The following is a 17,534-nucleotide window of genomic DNA, read 5'->3' as shown; positions in this document are numbered from 1 at the left end:
CAACTAGGTGTTTTTTACCCAGATGTGTTGGATAGGGATTGTTGGTTCGTAGTAAGACACAACCCTAGATCAAAACATATTTTTGAGAACAACAATGTTATCATGCCAAGTGAGGAAGATAATCAAGGTGATGACAATGAGGAGTGATATGTACTTATGTTATTTCATCATTTATACTATTGGTGTATGTTTTTGTTTTCTTTATTTTGCTAATTATATTGTTTTTTTATTCGTTTTGTTGGCATTTTATATAATTGGTAAAATTCACAAACATTTTTACATGTTTTTTTTTGCAGTGGAAACATTTTTACACTTAAAACTAAGTATTTACAATTGTGTACAATATCTATGATAATAAGGATTCAAGGTCACAATCCTTCTCAAATAGGAAAATGAGAAGAATATAACCAAAATGAGAAAATAGTGAATTTAGAAACAACATTGAATATTTAGTCTCGATTTAGATACTTGTTGGTTTATTAATCAATTTACATGTTTTTTCTTCTTTTTTAGTTCAAAATCAATATAAATCATGTAGTGATAACTCTATGAGGACTTTAACAATGAAAAAATTGTGTATTAATATGTAAGATTAAATTCTTGACATGAGAGGTAAAGTCATGTTTACTATATTTAAATTATAGTTCTTGCAACATTATGTAAACTAAAAGGATGTCTTATGCATGTATAAAATGTTGATTACATATTTTTATGGATCATAAGAGAAACAAATGGGCTTACATGGATGCATGAGAGGTTTTATTTTTTTCTTCATGGATAATGGAACAATTTTGAATTTTCATTTCAATGGTAATTATAGAATTAATAAATATTTTATGGCTAAGAATTAAATGATAAATAATGTGATGGTGATTAAGAGACATTTGTTTGACTTTCAAATAGACTTGGTGATGCATTTTTCTTTCCTATTTAGATTATGTAAAATTGTTTTGGAGAATTTGGTATCTACGGATAAATACTAATTCCCTAGATAAGTAGTTATATAGAGAACAACAGTTTAAAGTGTTTTAGTCTTTTTCTATAAGCAATAGATAAGATGAGAAGATGAGAAGACGTACTTGTAGTTCCGCTTTCCTCTCATCTCCTTTGTATTGATCTCGTCACTCCTTCCCGTACTTAATACTTTTGAGAAGTACCTATAAACACAACAAAAAACAAAGAATTGATCTAAGAAAAAGATCTATTGAATATAAGTGAAAGGAATCAGATACAATTCACACCTATAAGCACTATAAAACAATACAAACATATCGGAGAAAGGTTCAAACACTTTATTGAATAGAAGAACGAATTACAACCATTGGTGTTTGATTCAAAGCCATTCCTCCAGCTTGGATCCCATCCACATCACATAAAAAGCATGACAAACTTGTAGCATTACAATACTTTCTTCAATGTCAAATCTCTAAGCAACATTATCTCCTTACAATTCAACATAATCCAGCCCTTGATCACTTAGATGAGTGGTCAATTTATAGGGATATGAAGGAGGTTTTTTCATAAATGGTGGCATTGAATGGCCTTCCATACTTAGAACTAGTTCCATGGAGGAAGGGATGAGAGGATATGATGCACCTTAACTCATTCCTCATCCATTTTCGAGCTCATAGGAGTTGATAAGTGAGGGAACCTTCTAGATGACTCCAAAAGATAAGAATATTCCCCAAACTCTATGTGAATTTCGCTCAATCTCACCCAGCACAGGTGAAAGGAAGCTTAAGTGCTCTGTAGAGCATCCTGGCATGGACTTAACTACTTTGCAATGCACCCTTACATGGGCCTACTTGAGCTGGTCCCTCTAGAGGCTATTTTGGATGTCTTCAAGTCATGAAACTGTTCGGGAAGGAGGAATTCAAAGGGGTGACTTGTTTAGTGCATGTAACAACTGAAATTAGGGTTTGATGAGCCCTAAAACAATGATCTAGATGATGGGATTGATGTGCCCAAATGGATCTATAACAGCTGCCCCCTAAAGCATGAAGTCAAAAAAATGCCAATGTCGAATGAAATGCTTTACGACGTGATGAGGAGGTATCGAAGTGGAAGGTGACTTACATCAATTACAATACATATATCATGACATTTGATTTTACATGAATTGCTGATGGAAGGCATACCTATGCTCAGCTTATGAACTTTCATTACATGTACATAAACAGTTTTCTACAGATATAGACCCATGATCAAAATGATCATCAATGAAAAGCCATTGTACATATGATTTAGTACTCCTGAAATCGCAGCCCGGATGGATGAAACTAGATCCGAGGTCTTCTATCTCATTCAATCATTTGCTCAAGTATGAGTCTAACCATGTGAATATGTTATCTGAAGTTGAACATGGGAAGACACCATCCAATTACCAGCCGATGATGTAAGTTGTTAACAGATGCAAGAGAAATCACTGATAATGATAATGATCCTCAAGGTACTGCAGTACATTATGCATGGTTTGAATGGATTATTTGATGTCGAACACCATACAAAGTCTTTCGATCTAAGGCCATTGATGTCAACCTATCGTCGGAAGCGAGAAACTTGCCATTGATGTATGCAAGCCTCAAGGTACTAGAAAGGTGTTTCTAAGTCAAGTTCTTGGATAACGTGCCGATGTCAACAAGAAGCGACTTGTCGCAGGAGGGCCTTGATGTAACCCACGTCAATGACACGAAACGAGTGTAGTGATTATGGAGATGGAATTTGACTGACGACACAAGGTTCAGGAATGGCGGTCATGAAAATGACGGTTTATGGTATTGCAAAGGATGAATTTTGACTAAATGACTTCTCTTGAACATGTCAGTGACACTAAAATGAATTGGTAGCATTGACCCAAAACAAAGTGATGGATGGTATGATAGACCAGCGGTGTGATAACCATCAAGTTAATAACCCAACCCAAATAGTCACGGTGATGGAGTGAAAGTGTCATGTTCAAGAGTGACTTGCTACCATAAAGTGGTTTTCCCCTTTTTCCCATTTTCCCCAGTCATTACTGACCAGTACCTCTTTATTTTTATTAAGCTTGAGGAGGATAATGTATGCTTGTTGTATAATTCCACCCTTTGGGTGAATCCATCATTATTTGATGTTTTAACGAGTCTAGCGAAGGTGAAAATTGGTCTTGTCTAGATGGACAAGTTTGTTGCTATTTGATGTTTTAACGAGTTTAACGACAAAGATAACTCAGTCCTTTTCATGTTTAGAGAGTTTGAAAAGGGAAAAAAAGAAACCTCCACAAGTTATTTTTTGTTGATTTGTCTCTCAAGCCCGAAAAAACATAAAACAATACAAGAGAGAACCTATTTACCATGTTTGGTCAACGTATTCCTTTTTCGTAGTTAATCTATCTCAGCCCGAAAAAGGGTTAAACTTATACTAAGTAGATGTCATTTCCAATCTGTTAACGAGCTAAAAAGGACAAGCGCTCGACAATCTTTTCATATTTAGAGAGTCTAAAAAGAGCATAAAAATGACTCCAATTTGAGCAACAAGTGGTGTTTAGGATAACAACTAGTTCCGGTGATGTTGGAACTTCTACATGTTGATTTATGTGAAGAGGCTAGCTAATAATACCACTCATTGCAACTATTCCTTAAAAAGGGTAAAACAACCAAGTGAAAGCGTATGATCGGCCAAAGGGATGTAAACAACCGAGGCTCGTCTGATGAAAGAGGCTGATAGAATGGAAATCATGAGGGTTAAAATGAAAATGGGTTCATTTTTAGACAAGCTTGAACCATAGAGAACTATGCTTGGAATCAATTTCATGTTTACATAAGCTTGAAATGAAAAACTATGCTTGGATTCAGTTTCATTTTTACACAAGCTTAAAACAAAGAACTATGCTTGAGATTGGTTTACATGGCCCCAGCATCATGAAAGGGAGAGTCTCCTGTAACCAGATGGAAGTCGTTGCGGTGAAGCAGGACGGTTATCCAACACCTTTTTGGCTTTGTCTAAAAAGGGACAAAGGTGAATGGGGTGATTCCCTTCACATAACCTATAGGGAAACTTAACTTTACCACTAGGTGCATGCTTCCCAAGCTTCATTACATTCACCTAAGTAGACTACTTGTGGCTATGAGGTGGATGGAATGAAGGTTCATATACGAGATCAAGTGAAAGATTCGATTGGGATTTTACGAGATCTACTCAAAGAATCGACTTGGAACTTTGCTCTAGGGGACCTTGTTTCATTTTTTTTAATGAGCGTGACACAAGACAAGGAACTCTGCTCAGAATCCTTGTTTCATTTTTTAACAAGCTTGACACAAGACAAGGAACTATGCTCATATTCATTGTTTCATTTTTTAACGAGCTTGACACAAGACAAGGAACTATGCTCATATTCATTTGTTTCATTTTTTAACAAGCTTGACACAAGACAAAGAACTGTCCTCATATCCTTGGTTTCATTTTTTAGCGAGGTTGACACAAGACAAGGGACTGTCCTCATATCCTTGGTTTCATTTGTTAACGAGGTTGACACAAGACTAGGAACTATCCTCATGGACCTATTTCATTTTTTAACGAGGTTGACACAAGACCAGGAACTATCCTCATGGACTTGTTTCATTTTTTAACGAGGTTGACACAAGACTAGGAACTATCCTCATGGACCTGTTTCATTTTTTAGCGAGGTTGACACAGTAAAATAACTATCGTCATAGACCCTTGTTTCATTTTTTAATGAGCTTGACACAAGGCAAGGAACTATGCTCAGATTCCTTGTTTCATTTTTTAACGAGATTGACACAAGACAAGGAACTATGCTCTATTCTTTCATTTTTTAACGAGCTTGACACAAGACAAGGAACTATGCTCATATTCCTTTGTTTCATTTTTTAATGAGGTTGACACAAGACGAGGAACTGTCCTCATATCCTTGGTTTCATTTGTTAACAAGGTTGACACAAGACCAGGAACTATCCACATGGACCTATTTCATTTTTTAACGAGGTTGACACAGTAAAATAACTATCCTCATATTTCTTTATCACAACCCATATGAGGTCATCAATTCCAAGAGGTTCTCATCTAATGGGAGAAAAATGCTCTGGAAGGGATCCGTATCAAGGAAATGAAGATCTGGTTCCAATGCCCCCAATATATAATGTACAACATCACTGAAATGATCATCAGTTGATGTAGGTATGGAACGGGTTTCCACATAATTTACCCATGGCGGGGATGATACCATTGGTACAAAAGGACCATTTAGGGAATATGGTTGACTAGAAGCCATATTTGGACTAGGAAATGAAAGCTGGTCAACGGTGACAATTCTGCCTTCATGCGGGAAACACATCACTCAAAAGAGTGTTGAAACAATAGTTCCCATGTCATAAACATAGTTGCGCCCAAGAAGTAAATTGTAATCTAAAGGGCCTAGGACTACCATCACATTCAGATAAATGATTTTTCCTCCCAAAGTAATAGGAAAATGAGGAAGGATCCCTAATGGTTGATTGGTTCCTCTGTTAAAATCCAACAGATTCTGGGTAACTGGCACAAGTGGCGCGAACCGAGCGCTTTCCAAGTAGTAGAGGAAAGGATACTCACAGATGCACCTTCATCTATTAGTGCTAGATACAATCATATTACAAACATGTACTATGATCTAGAAAGGCACATAAGAAGGAAGACGAAATCCTGTTAGTCGATTCCAATCAAAGGAAGTGATCAGACTACTTGGAGGGGGTACCATAAGAACAGGAGAATTAACCCCTTGAGTTACGAGAATGAGAGTATTTTCCTCCTATATTGATGGAACAAGAGGATTTCCCCCAAGCTCATTGGAATCTGAAGAAACAAAAAGAACCTGAGTGGTATCATATTCACTCTCTTCGAGAAAGGTACAATTAACTGTAGGTGAAATTGGGTCAACTGTTTCCTCGACCTGTTGATTTGGGTTAGGTATAGACTCATAGTATTCACTTTCAGAGAGAGTGGTTTTGACCGACGGTTGATTTGAGTCAGTCAATTCATCAACTAATGAAGGATTAAGGGATAGTCTCCTGTAACTAGATGGAATTCGTTGCGGTGAAGCAGGACGATTATCCAACACTTTTTTGGCTTCATCCAAATAGGGACAAATGTGAGTGGGGCGATTCCCTTCACATAACCTACAGGGAAACTTAACTTTACCCTTCTTTCCATGAAATTTACTACCACTAGTCGATGGTGTGTCACCAGCATGATCTCTAGAAGTTGATGACACAAGATGATGTGAACGAGAAGACCATTCTTCTAAGATATGAGGAATATCAGGACAATTTCAAAGAAGATGGTCTACCGCACAAAGTTTGCATGGATATCGAAATTTGTGAGGCTTGACGGACGGTTTCTCATCAGATGTTGCATTCAAAGCAATGGTTTCTTAGTTACCCCTCTGCTGAATTTGCTTCTTCTTCTTCTTCTTCCCTTTCTTCTTCTTCTTAGCCACCTAGGTACTAGTACCAATACTTTCACCAAGCAAAGAGGAAGAAGGGGAGGAAGAAACAACCGAGGAAGAAGGCAAAGGGTCAACTGGAGGTTGATTTTGTCCAGTTGGAGGAGTACTCAATTATGGAGAAATCACGACATTTTGAACCAAGGAGGTTGAAAACAACCATACTAGCAAGCCAATGGTAAATCCCGAAAGGGACAATGTAGCCATATAAGGAGCACCAATATTTCCAAAAGGAGGAAAAGGAGTAGGATTCCCATCAAAAGGAATTCCTTGATCGGTGGACTCCAGATTTGTCGCCATATGTTTCAACCTAAGATCAAATAAGGAGTGAGCGTGGAGGATGTTATCCACGGTCAATTAATTTTATTTTAATCAAAGTAACATAACAAAACAAAAAAGGGATAATCTAGGCAAAAGGTCTACCAAGCAACTGTGAACTGCAGAATACCTCCCGGAGAACCAAGAAGTACGGGCATACAATCTCCCCAAATGATGTGTTCGGTGTATCACAGTGTACAAGGCAACCGACTCAGTTACCTAAGGATGGATAGAAACCTAGCGTTATCCTCCCATATATACCCGAAAGTATGTGGAGGCCCAATCCGTATAAGTGTTGTCTAATGAAAAACCGCACAGTGAGAGCATTCCCATATACTTTACGTACTGTAACACTGCCCTATATACCTGAAGGTACGTGGACGAGCTACGATATACTCACGTACGTAGAATGAGGTATCACACTCGGGATGTATTACAGACAAGTTAGCGACAGTTGCTTTGTTTTACGACACTGGAACACGTCTCTAGCCTAGAACCACTAAATGTTCTCGTTAATGACAATGCTCAATTAGGTAAATTGATGTTAATTTTAAGTTGATCTTGCTTAGGAATTTTCCTTTCAAGTTCACCACGTGATGCATTCTGAAATTCCTAGGCATTCAACTATCATGATAATCATTCTTTCCATTCAATTTAACGATGAAAATGCTAGCTACTTAGGGATAGAGAAATCAGATTTCTTTCGATCAAAGAGAAAAGAGCACAATCTAAGGCAATTTCCCTACACTATTCCTATGAGCACACACAAACTTTTTTCAGTGCAACATGCATGTATTTATTTTCGATTTCCTTAATGTGAATATGAACAAAAGGAAATATGCACATACAATCAATCAATCTTTCATAAGAACGAAGACTTTTACGATAGTTCTGATTCGAAGGTAGAGAAGACTTTACGACACTTTCTTTCGGATGAAGATTAATCAACTATATATTCTAACTTTGACTATAGATCGATAATGACAAAGAAAACATTAAAGAAACATTAATCAATCAAATCAAAGTAGGGCTAGACAAGGAGACAAAAACTTGTTCTCTAAGACATAACATTCATTGATCAATCAACAAAGAAGCAAACAGAGAAAATTTGGCAAAAACACTTTCCAAAGGTGGGAAACTGACCCTAGGAGGATCAGCGTAGCCATGAATGGGATATAGTGTGCTTCAGTGCACTATCCCTAAGCCAGGGGTGCTCTGCAGTACACTGTGTCCCTCACAAGCCCGTGTTGGTGACAGTGAGCCATTTCAAGAGCAATTTGACACAGTTTTGACCAATTTTTCAATGCAAAGAGCTGAATTACAATCTATGAACACAAATAAAGTCTGCAAGGATTTCCTAGGAGGTGGATAAGCTACTAGGAAAGAGGATCTTCCCCAACGGAGTCACCAATTTGTTTTGGAGAATTTGGTATCTATGAATAAATATTAATTCCCTATATAAGTAGCTATATCTAGAACAATAGTTTAAAGTGTTTTAGTCTTTTCCTATAAGCAATAGATAAGATGAGAAGATGAGAAGACCTACTTGTAGTTATTCTTTCCTCTCGTCTCCTTTGTATCGATCCAGTCTCTCCTTCCCGTACTTAATACACTTGAGAAGTACTTGTAAACACAACAGAAAACAAAGAATCGATCAAAGCAAAAGATCTATTGAATATAAGTGAAAGGAATCAGATACAATTCACACATATAAGCATTATAAAACAATACAAACATATGTGAGAAAGGTTCAAACACTTTATTGAGTAAAAGAAGGAATTGCAACCATTGGTGTCTGATTCAAAGCCATTCCTCCAACTTACATCCCATCCACATCACATCAAAAGCATGACAAACTTGTAACATTACAATACTTGCTTCAAAGCCAAATCTCTAGGCAATATTATCTCCTTACAGTCCAACATAATCCAGCCCCTGATCACTTAGATGAGTGGTCAATTTATAGGGAGATGAAGGAGGTTTCTTCATAAATGGTGGCATTGAATGGCCTTCCATACTTAGAATTAGTTCCATGGAGGAAGGGATGAGAGGATATGATGCACCTTAACTCATTCTTCATCCATTTTCGAGCTCATAGGAGTTGATAAGTGAGGGAACCTTCTAGATGACTCCAAAAGATAATAATATTCCCCAAACCCTATGTGAATTTCACTCAATCTTGCCCAGCGCAGGTGAAAGGAAGCTTAAGTGCTCTGCAGAGCACCCTGGCATGGACTTAACTGCTTTGCAGCGCACCCTTACATGGGCCTACCTGCGCTGGTCCCTCTAGAGGCTATTTCTGGATGTCTTCAAGTCATGAAACTATCTGGGAAGGAGGCATTCAAAGGGGTGACTTGTTTAGGGCATGTAGCAACTGAAATTAGGGTTTGATGAGCCCTAAAACACTGATATGGATGATGGGATTGATGTGCCCAAATGGATCTGTAACAAAAATAAATATATATTTTTCTGTATTTATAAGTAAATTAATTAAATTAGACATGTCTTTATCATTGTGAACATGATGTAATATTAGCTAGGAGAAATGTGAAAACGTGAATTTTAGTGACTATCTCATGCTAAGTACGTGTAAAAAATAATATTTCTTAAGTTGTTCATTAAGAAATAATCAAATATATTATTTATCAAAATTTTAAATCTAATATAGTATGATCTTTGTATTATTTAATTCATACTTATTATTAAAAATAGTTAAATTTAAATCTATACAATAGCAAATAAAGAACCAAAATAGCACCAAAATGTTATATCTTTATTACTAGAAAAAAATCCACTTGCCTCTTTAAGGGAGAACTTCTAATAGCGCAAATCCCCAACTATAAGTAACTTCACAAACCTTATTTTACATTTCTTGATCTTCATCTTTAGAGAGAGAAATTTCTAATTTAAATTGGTAATAGTAGCTATAAATATTAAATTTAAATTGCTTGAAAATCTTCATAACTTTGGTAAAATATTAAATTTTATAAAAATAGAATTTTTTTAAGTTATATTAAATATAAATTAATTATATAAAATTATGACTTAGTTTTTAAAATTTAACAATAGATTGAATTTTTTAAACCAATATTGAATTGGATAAATTGTATTTTTGAATATTTTATTATTATCAATATTTTATATTAAAAATTGAATGAGTTACACATTTTCATCTTATTAAGAACTAACTAAGTTATTTTACCTTTAATTATTTTTTCCTTGTGAGTATTGAAATATTTTACTAATTAAGTTAGAATGAATACGAATGAACTATCTAAGAAATAGAAAAATATTTATTGTAATTTTACAATCATAGTCTCAACCATACTAATCTTTGTAATTTATAAAAATATCTTTGCATTTTTTTAAGAAAGACGCTTTGCATGAAATTTCATATATAAAAGTTTGATATAAATTCACGAATACATAATCTATAATAAATATTATTTCATAAAAATAAATATCATAATGATAACCATCTAACAAACATAAACATCATCTAATATATACATTCAAATTCACTATCATCATCTAATTATGTACACCTTTAGCACATATAAACGTCATTAGCTAGCAGACGAATCTAATAATCTAACAGGGCATCATGATCGTGACCACATCTAACAAAACAAAAACATTATAATCTAACATCATCACCACACACATCTTCAACTTAATAATATACTTCTCATGTCAAATAACTGCTATCTCTTACACATCTATCTATAAGCACATTAAATGAACATATCTAACATGACCTAACAATATACACATCAACACCACCATATAAATTAAGTACATAAACATGAATAAAAAAAATGTACACACACACACACATACATAAACAAGTCAAATAATTGCAATCAAATATCTAATACAACAGACATAGTAGTGCCAGCTTGGTCTACAGTAGAAGATGGTGGATGGTCAACTACTACCTCAATGTCTATCGAACTATGAGGTGGAGGAGGAGGTGGATGGTCTACTCTCTCAAGAGAAACATAAGGCACATCCTCTAGCTTTGGCATCTAGTTATCAAGTGACTGAGGAGGAGGTGTACTACTAGAAGTATCACAAACATTGTAACCATGATCTGATGGGGTAGTACTACCAGAAGCATCATGATCACCACCCTCATCATCATGATCAGACGAGGTAGCACCATTGTGTGAAGGTTCATTTGAATAATCTACCATCGCATGCCCTGCATCCCTCATCGCTGCTAGTATCCTACTAGCTTTGATGATATGAAACATAAGAGACATCATCTCACGCGGATAGTCCCTATAGAGATCCATGAACCTAGGATTTACGTTGATGTCTCGAGCCCTCGTGGGGCGGACTCCCTCCTCTTCCAAAACTCTAGACAATCTATTGCAGTAACCCATTCGAAATATCAAACCGGTCCTATGGGCCCAGATGCCCACAGCCCCATGAGGATGTGCCTCACTCTCTTGGGACTCGTCCATCTCCTCATATGCTCCATTCGGTGGTGGAGGAGGCATGTTCCCATGGAATGTGCTGATGTTTAAAAAATATATAGTACACAACAATAATTAGACAAATTCATTAAACAATTTAATAAAACAAGTTAAAGAATGTGCTAGAATAAATTTTATTCTAATGAATTAAAAGAATAAAATGAAACTAGATTAATTTAAGGAAAACACTAATATTACCTCTATCATTTGGAGGCTCAGCCGGTGTGAAGAGGATGTTGGGAAACTATCTCCAATCAATCCCCACGTATGGAAATGACAACAAGATAAACACATGGTCAAACTCACTGACCAGTAGCGCTAGTGCCTGGGTGGAAATCCTGGTCAGATACTCCAGCAGGTCCCTCTTAGGCATCATCTGGCCCCACATGTGCATCCAAACCTCAGTGATTAGCCTAGGATGGTGATAGTCAAATGTAGGCCTCGTCTCTAGAAAACTCTCAAAAAATAAACAAAAAAGATCTGAAGCGAAAGGGAAGCTCACCCTCCCATGTATCACTGCACGACATGGTCTATATAAAGCCATACAAAATTTCCTCAAAAAAATGGCAAACCCTGTGATATATTGTGCCGCCTAAATCAAATAATCGACATCATACAAAAGAGGGAAACTAATTCACTACCCACCACTACTAAAGTGTGCAATGGTGGTGACTAATAACGAGAGGCACCTAACCTCCTATGTAACAAAAGAATAAATCCGTAGTTGTCACCACCACTTACCTGAAAATATGCTAGATACATTGCATGAGGCCAACATATCTTTGAGAGTAGGCAAGCTAACTCTCTGTTGCAACCCCATAGGGGACATTCAGGAATTGGGGAAAATCCTCCCCTCTCCTGGATAGGCCAGTGATAAAATATATGTCCTCCTTGGAGGGCTTATACCATGCCTGAGGACCAACATGGAAACCCTCCTCTTGGATACTTAAACGAGGGATCAAATGCACCAATAAGACATAGTGCACCTTTAGGTATGTAGCCTCCTCATAGTACTTGAGTAGGCCTACATTCATTAAGAGTGCTTGGGTCTGCGCTAATAGGGCGAGGGTATAAATCCCTCTCCCTCTCTCTGGCCTCCCATAGTCGGATCATATTGTATTGGTATACCATTTTCCCCTGCTCTTGTTGCTTCTCCGTCTGTTGATGTCTCTGCTACATGATTGACATATAAAATAAATCATCCTAATACATAAAATACAATTTTTTTTATTAAATAAAAAATGTATTTATAAATATGGAAACATAACTTTCAATTAAAAAAAAATAAATCTTTGGTGCGCCCAAAAATAGTAATACATCGGCTCTGGTGTGCTACCAAACACAACCGCACCAGAATCTGTGCACACATATGTATGACACGGTGTTGTTGGTTCACATATTTAAATTTTATGCATTGATGTGCACGTATAACCTTTTCGCACTGATACAGAATGTTTAGGTTATCGAAGGCACTAAGCTATATTTTTTAATATTATTTTTGCAGTGCATTTGGTAAATATTAATGCATCGAGTGTAGCCTAAAAATGTACGAATTGATGTACAATTTATAGATTTTATGACATGTTTTCATTTATGAAACGCACCGCAACAATAGTGGTGTGTTATGTTCACGCACCTAACTGCGTTGCACCTTGTAAATTTATAGGGTGCACGCTATCGGTGCAAGCCGAACATATCAAGCGCACTACGCATGATTTTTTTTTCAAAAACAATGGATTTTTTAAGCTAATTTTCAATTTTAATCTGCTAAAAAATTAAATTAGATAGAAGCATAGACATTACTTGGACAATTTTCTTGTGAGGGAGGCATTGTTGACATGTAATTGAGAAAAAAAAAATTCACCACCGTTTGAGAAAAGTGGAAAGCCACGCACTGAGCATGGTATGAAAATATGATGAGCAAGAGAAGCACCAACATCAGGGAAGTTGCATGAGGCAAGAGTGGCATTGGTGCTTCATAGCTCTCCAACACTGTAGATGGTAAAAATAAAATTTATGAACGCAAGGTTTTTTTTTTAACCCTCCTCTGGTGCGTTATTATAACTTCACCGAGGCATCAGATATCCAAGAGCACTAATTTTTTTTAAATTAAAAATCCTATAGAGGTTCTTTTGTTAAGACGCCTCAGGGCGTTCTAATACAAGTACCGCACCAGTGATTTTTGGACTATAGCACCAAATTTTGTAAAAAAAAATTAAAAACCACCTAGCAGTGCTCTTCATAAGACACCCCGGGACATTTTAATACATTAACAACATCGGTTCTTCATTGGAATACAACACCACATTTGATTGAACTTTAAAAAATATAGTGGTGCTCCTTCTACGTATGCACTGGGGCATTTTACTATAAGAAGGGCATTTGTGTTGCGGGTGTATATAGCATCGATAATTTTTAAAAGTTAACCTTTTTCTGGTGGTATCAATTATTCAAGCACCAGTGCGTTTTGTTATTTAGCACACTAGGTTTTTTAATTTTATAAAAATAAATCTTCCACAGTGCATCATGTTCTATTTGGTACTGGTGCTTGTATGGATAATAAATAATCTATACATTTGTATATTGTAGATGCACCGTAAAAAAAAATCTGTTAAAACATTCGCCTACCCACCTCTGCCTGTGACCTCTGCTACAAACAAAATTTTGGGCTATTTTTATAGGGGCTTCCACAAAAACCTCTGCTAGAATGTCTTTTCCTTGTAGTGTTATGGTTTTCCTAGTTTGGGCTTCCAAGGTAAAAACTTTGTGTTAATGCGTGTGTGTGTGTGTGTCCCATTAGATCTTTTATGTATTATTAAGAATCTATTTGCATCAATTAATTATATGGGGTTAATACCTAAAATATGAGGGCCAAGGGTGTAGTGAACCTTGACATATGCAATATAAAAGATAAGCCATCAACACAAAAACCAACCAAAATGCATCCACACAATAGACAACCCAAGAAGATAAAGAGAACCCTAAAGGGAGGTTACCAAAATCAAAATCTTATCGAAGGAATTACTTCACAAACCATGCTTGCTACAATATAATACTCAACATACAACATATCTAATACAAAGATACCATGTGTATATATACTTTCTCATGATTATACCTTAGGGTTTATTCCCATAACCCTTGTTCTTATATTATTTCCTTTAATTAACTAATGGGCCTACCCACCAACTAGCCAATGGGCGTATTCCCAAATTATGGCCATATTACATTATTATCCCCTTAGGTAACTCCGTAGGTACCCCATATTATCCTCCCTAGGTATATTACAGTATATAATTTCTCATGAGTATATCTTAGGGTTTATACCCATAACCCTCATTGTTATATTATTTTCTTTAATTACCTAATGGGCCTACCCACCAACTAGCGAGTGGGCCTATTCCCAAATTATGGCCACATTATATTTTTTATCCCCTTGGGTAACTCCCTATGTACCCCATATTATATTCCCTTCTAGTTTTCCTGGTTTGGGCTTCCAAGGTAAAATATTTGTGTTATTGTATGTGTGTGTGTGCCAATGCATCTTTTATGTATTATTAAGAATCTATTTGCATCAATTAATTATATAAGGTTAATACCTACAATATGAGGGCCGAGGGTGTAGTGAAACTTGAAAGATGAAATATAAAAGATAAACCATCAACACAAAACCAACCAAAATGCATCCACCCAATAGACAACACAAGAAAATAAAGAAAACCCTAAAGGGAGGGTACAAAAACAAAACCTTATGGAAGGAATCACTCCACAGCCCATGCTTGCTACAATATAATACTCAGCATACAACATATCCAATACAAATATACCATGTGTATATATATTTTCTCATGAGTATACGTTAGGGTTTATGCTTGTAACCCTCATTATTATATTATTTTCTTTAATTACCTAATAGGCCTACCCACCAACTAGTGTGTGGGCCTATTCCCAAATAATGGCGTTATTATATTTATTATCCCCTTGGGAAACTCTCTAGGTACCCCATATTATCATCCCTAGGTACATTACATTCCATACCCCTTCTCATGTTTAATCCTTGAAATATAGGTGAAATCCATATAATATGATCTATTAAACAATGTAGTTAACTAATTACCAAACATGAATATCCAATCCTAGTGAAATGTGAACATGGGGTCCAACTCTTTCATTATCACCTCAATATTGAATCTAGTTGCTCATTTGATTCCTTCTTGTTGTTTAGCTTCTATGATATTCCCATTCACTGCTTTTAGTTCTACATTATACCTCTATGTTAGGTGCCTTTCTAGTTCCATGTTGGTCCATAATAAGATTATTGATGCTCATGACCTTTCCTTGATGACAATTGTTTTAAAAGCGGTGTGGGTGGCAATATATAACAAAATTAGCTATTATTTATTCTTTCTTTGATGCCTAGATATATGTTTCTTTCGAGGATCATAGCTTTATAGATTACTTTTCTTTTTTATGCCCTTCCTAAATCTCTCCTTTAGGTTCTTTTGTAGAATCTTCTTTGGGTTTTACATCAAACTCTTCATCTGATGTCTATACATACTACATATAGATTCCTTGGAATGAATTCTTAACTCACCACCTTATTCCCTTCTTTTTTAGTAAGAGAAATATCCTATAGTGTGATTTGTGTTTCTTGTACCAAAGTTTAGCTTCTTTTACACTTTATTATTATTTGTGCCAGTTGAATCCATTCAAGGATATCCAATAACAATACCCACATCATCCATATCTATAGTATGAAAATTAAAATGCAAAACATATATATCCATAGTAATCTTCAAGTCTTTAAAAATTTGAACTTTCTCACCCTCAATCTAAGTGCTTTGAATATATTTTGCAAGGACTTGTAATATTTTAACCAAGTCAAGATCAATGAAAATGATGCTTTATGCTAAAGTTTATGGACACAATGAACTTCTATTGCTAAAGATATCCATGAACCTATAACAAAAGTTGTCACTTGAAACTAAAATTTTGCAACTATCTATATCCATGTTCTTAGCATGATACCACATGCCTAGAAAACCTTATTTGCTTCATTATAAGCACCTATAGGGGATATGATACCACAAGTGGGGAAAGGTTAGGGGGTTTAAGGGATTTATTTATTGTTCCTTCTATCTATTTTACTTATCATATCCACCTGATTTAATCCATGAATAGTAGAGAAAATCATTTGTTGGGCCTCCAAAATGTCTTCAAAATGACATCCACTTTCACCTTTATCGCCACCATTTCACTCACATGTCGCAACTCCATAAAAATATAACCTTTCATTAGCCACCATTTTCATAAATATATGGGTTAGGATCCTTATTTACCAAAGTTATTTATTTTATGTGTTTGAAGTGAATTTATGATTATAAACTAGGAAATTAACATGGTTTCATGTATCTATATATGTGGCTTGAGTTTCATGACATGTGTAGGTCATTTGGAAGCTTCCAAGGCACCCTTATGTGGCCTCCAATGCTCAAATTCGAATTCCTTTCAAAGGAGATTTGGACAAAGGTCAAAGAAGGATATGTGTCCTATTTGGATTGTAACTCTATGAGGTGTCTCATCATTTCTTATTTAGATTAGAACTCTATGAGACACTTAGGGGATATGTGTCTCATTATGAGCTATTTGGTTGTAACTATATGAGATTTTAGTGGATCTTCATTAAATAGGGTAGCTTCTTATGTTTTTTTATAAATAGGAGAGCCTTTTCCTTTGAAAGACATGTGTAAAGTTGGAGAAATGCTGATGTTTTTAATAGAGAATTTGGGGCTTATACTTGGAGATTTGAAGATTTAGTTTTGCTTGCATATGGAGCTTTTTCACTTGTCATCCTAATACACCATTGGAATGGCCATCTAATGATTGTGAGATTTAATTGCTTTTATAGATTAAAGTTCATTTGCTTTCTTAGTATTAGTTTTAGAATGACTGTGTAATATTTGCTTTTCTAAAAAAATTTCAATAGAGAAGGTTTATGTATTTTCTAATTGGATTAAGTTTGAGGCAAGGGCTCATAGTTATTTAGTTTCCTTTCATGTTCTGTTATTTACTTTCTTAGATCAAACTATCAATTCATTGTATAATTGAATAAAGGATCAGGCCAAGAAGGTGACTTCAAATTGGGTGATTGACTGTTCAACCTATGCAATCATTGAGCTTTACTTATTCATGCTTTTATAATTTCTTTTAAGATCCTCATCAATTGCATTAACTGATATTCCTAAATATCATTCTAAGAA

The 17,534-nt window shown here is 35.6% G+C and overlaps 1 long non-coding RNA gene across 1 annotated transcript in view; it reads left to right on the top strand.

Annotated features, from left to right (window-relative positions):
* LOC149221684 (uncharacterized) overlaps positions 1-17,060 on the top strand; it is a 104,599-nt gene extending 87,539 nt beyond the window's left edge. Inside the window, exon 4 of the long non-coding RNA XR_016248871.1 lies at positions 16,722-17,060. This is a non-coding gene — a long non-coding RNA (uncharacterized LOC149221684). The remainder of the gene's footprint in view (positions 1-16,721) is intronic.
* The last annotated feature ends 474 nt before the right edge of the window (positions 17,061-17,534 follow it).

The sequence above is a fragment of the Pinus tabuliformis genome, chromosome Q, assembly GCF_031772625.1.
Source record: "Pinus tabuliformis cultivar Carrire ecotype Pingquan chromosome Q, CPIR1, whole genome shotgun sequence".
NCBI lineage: Eukaryota > Viridiplantae > Streptophyta > Pinopsida > Pinales > Pinaceae > Pinus > Pinus tabuliformis.
The sequence above is the reverse complement of the archived record's forward strand: the minus strand, read 5'-3'. Positions and strand labels throughout refer to the sequence as shown.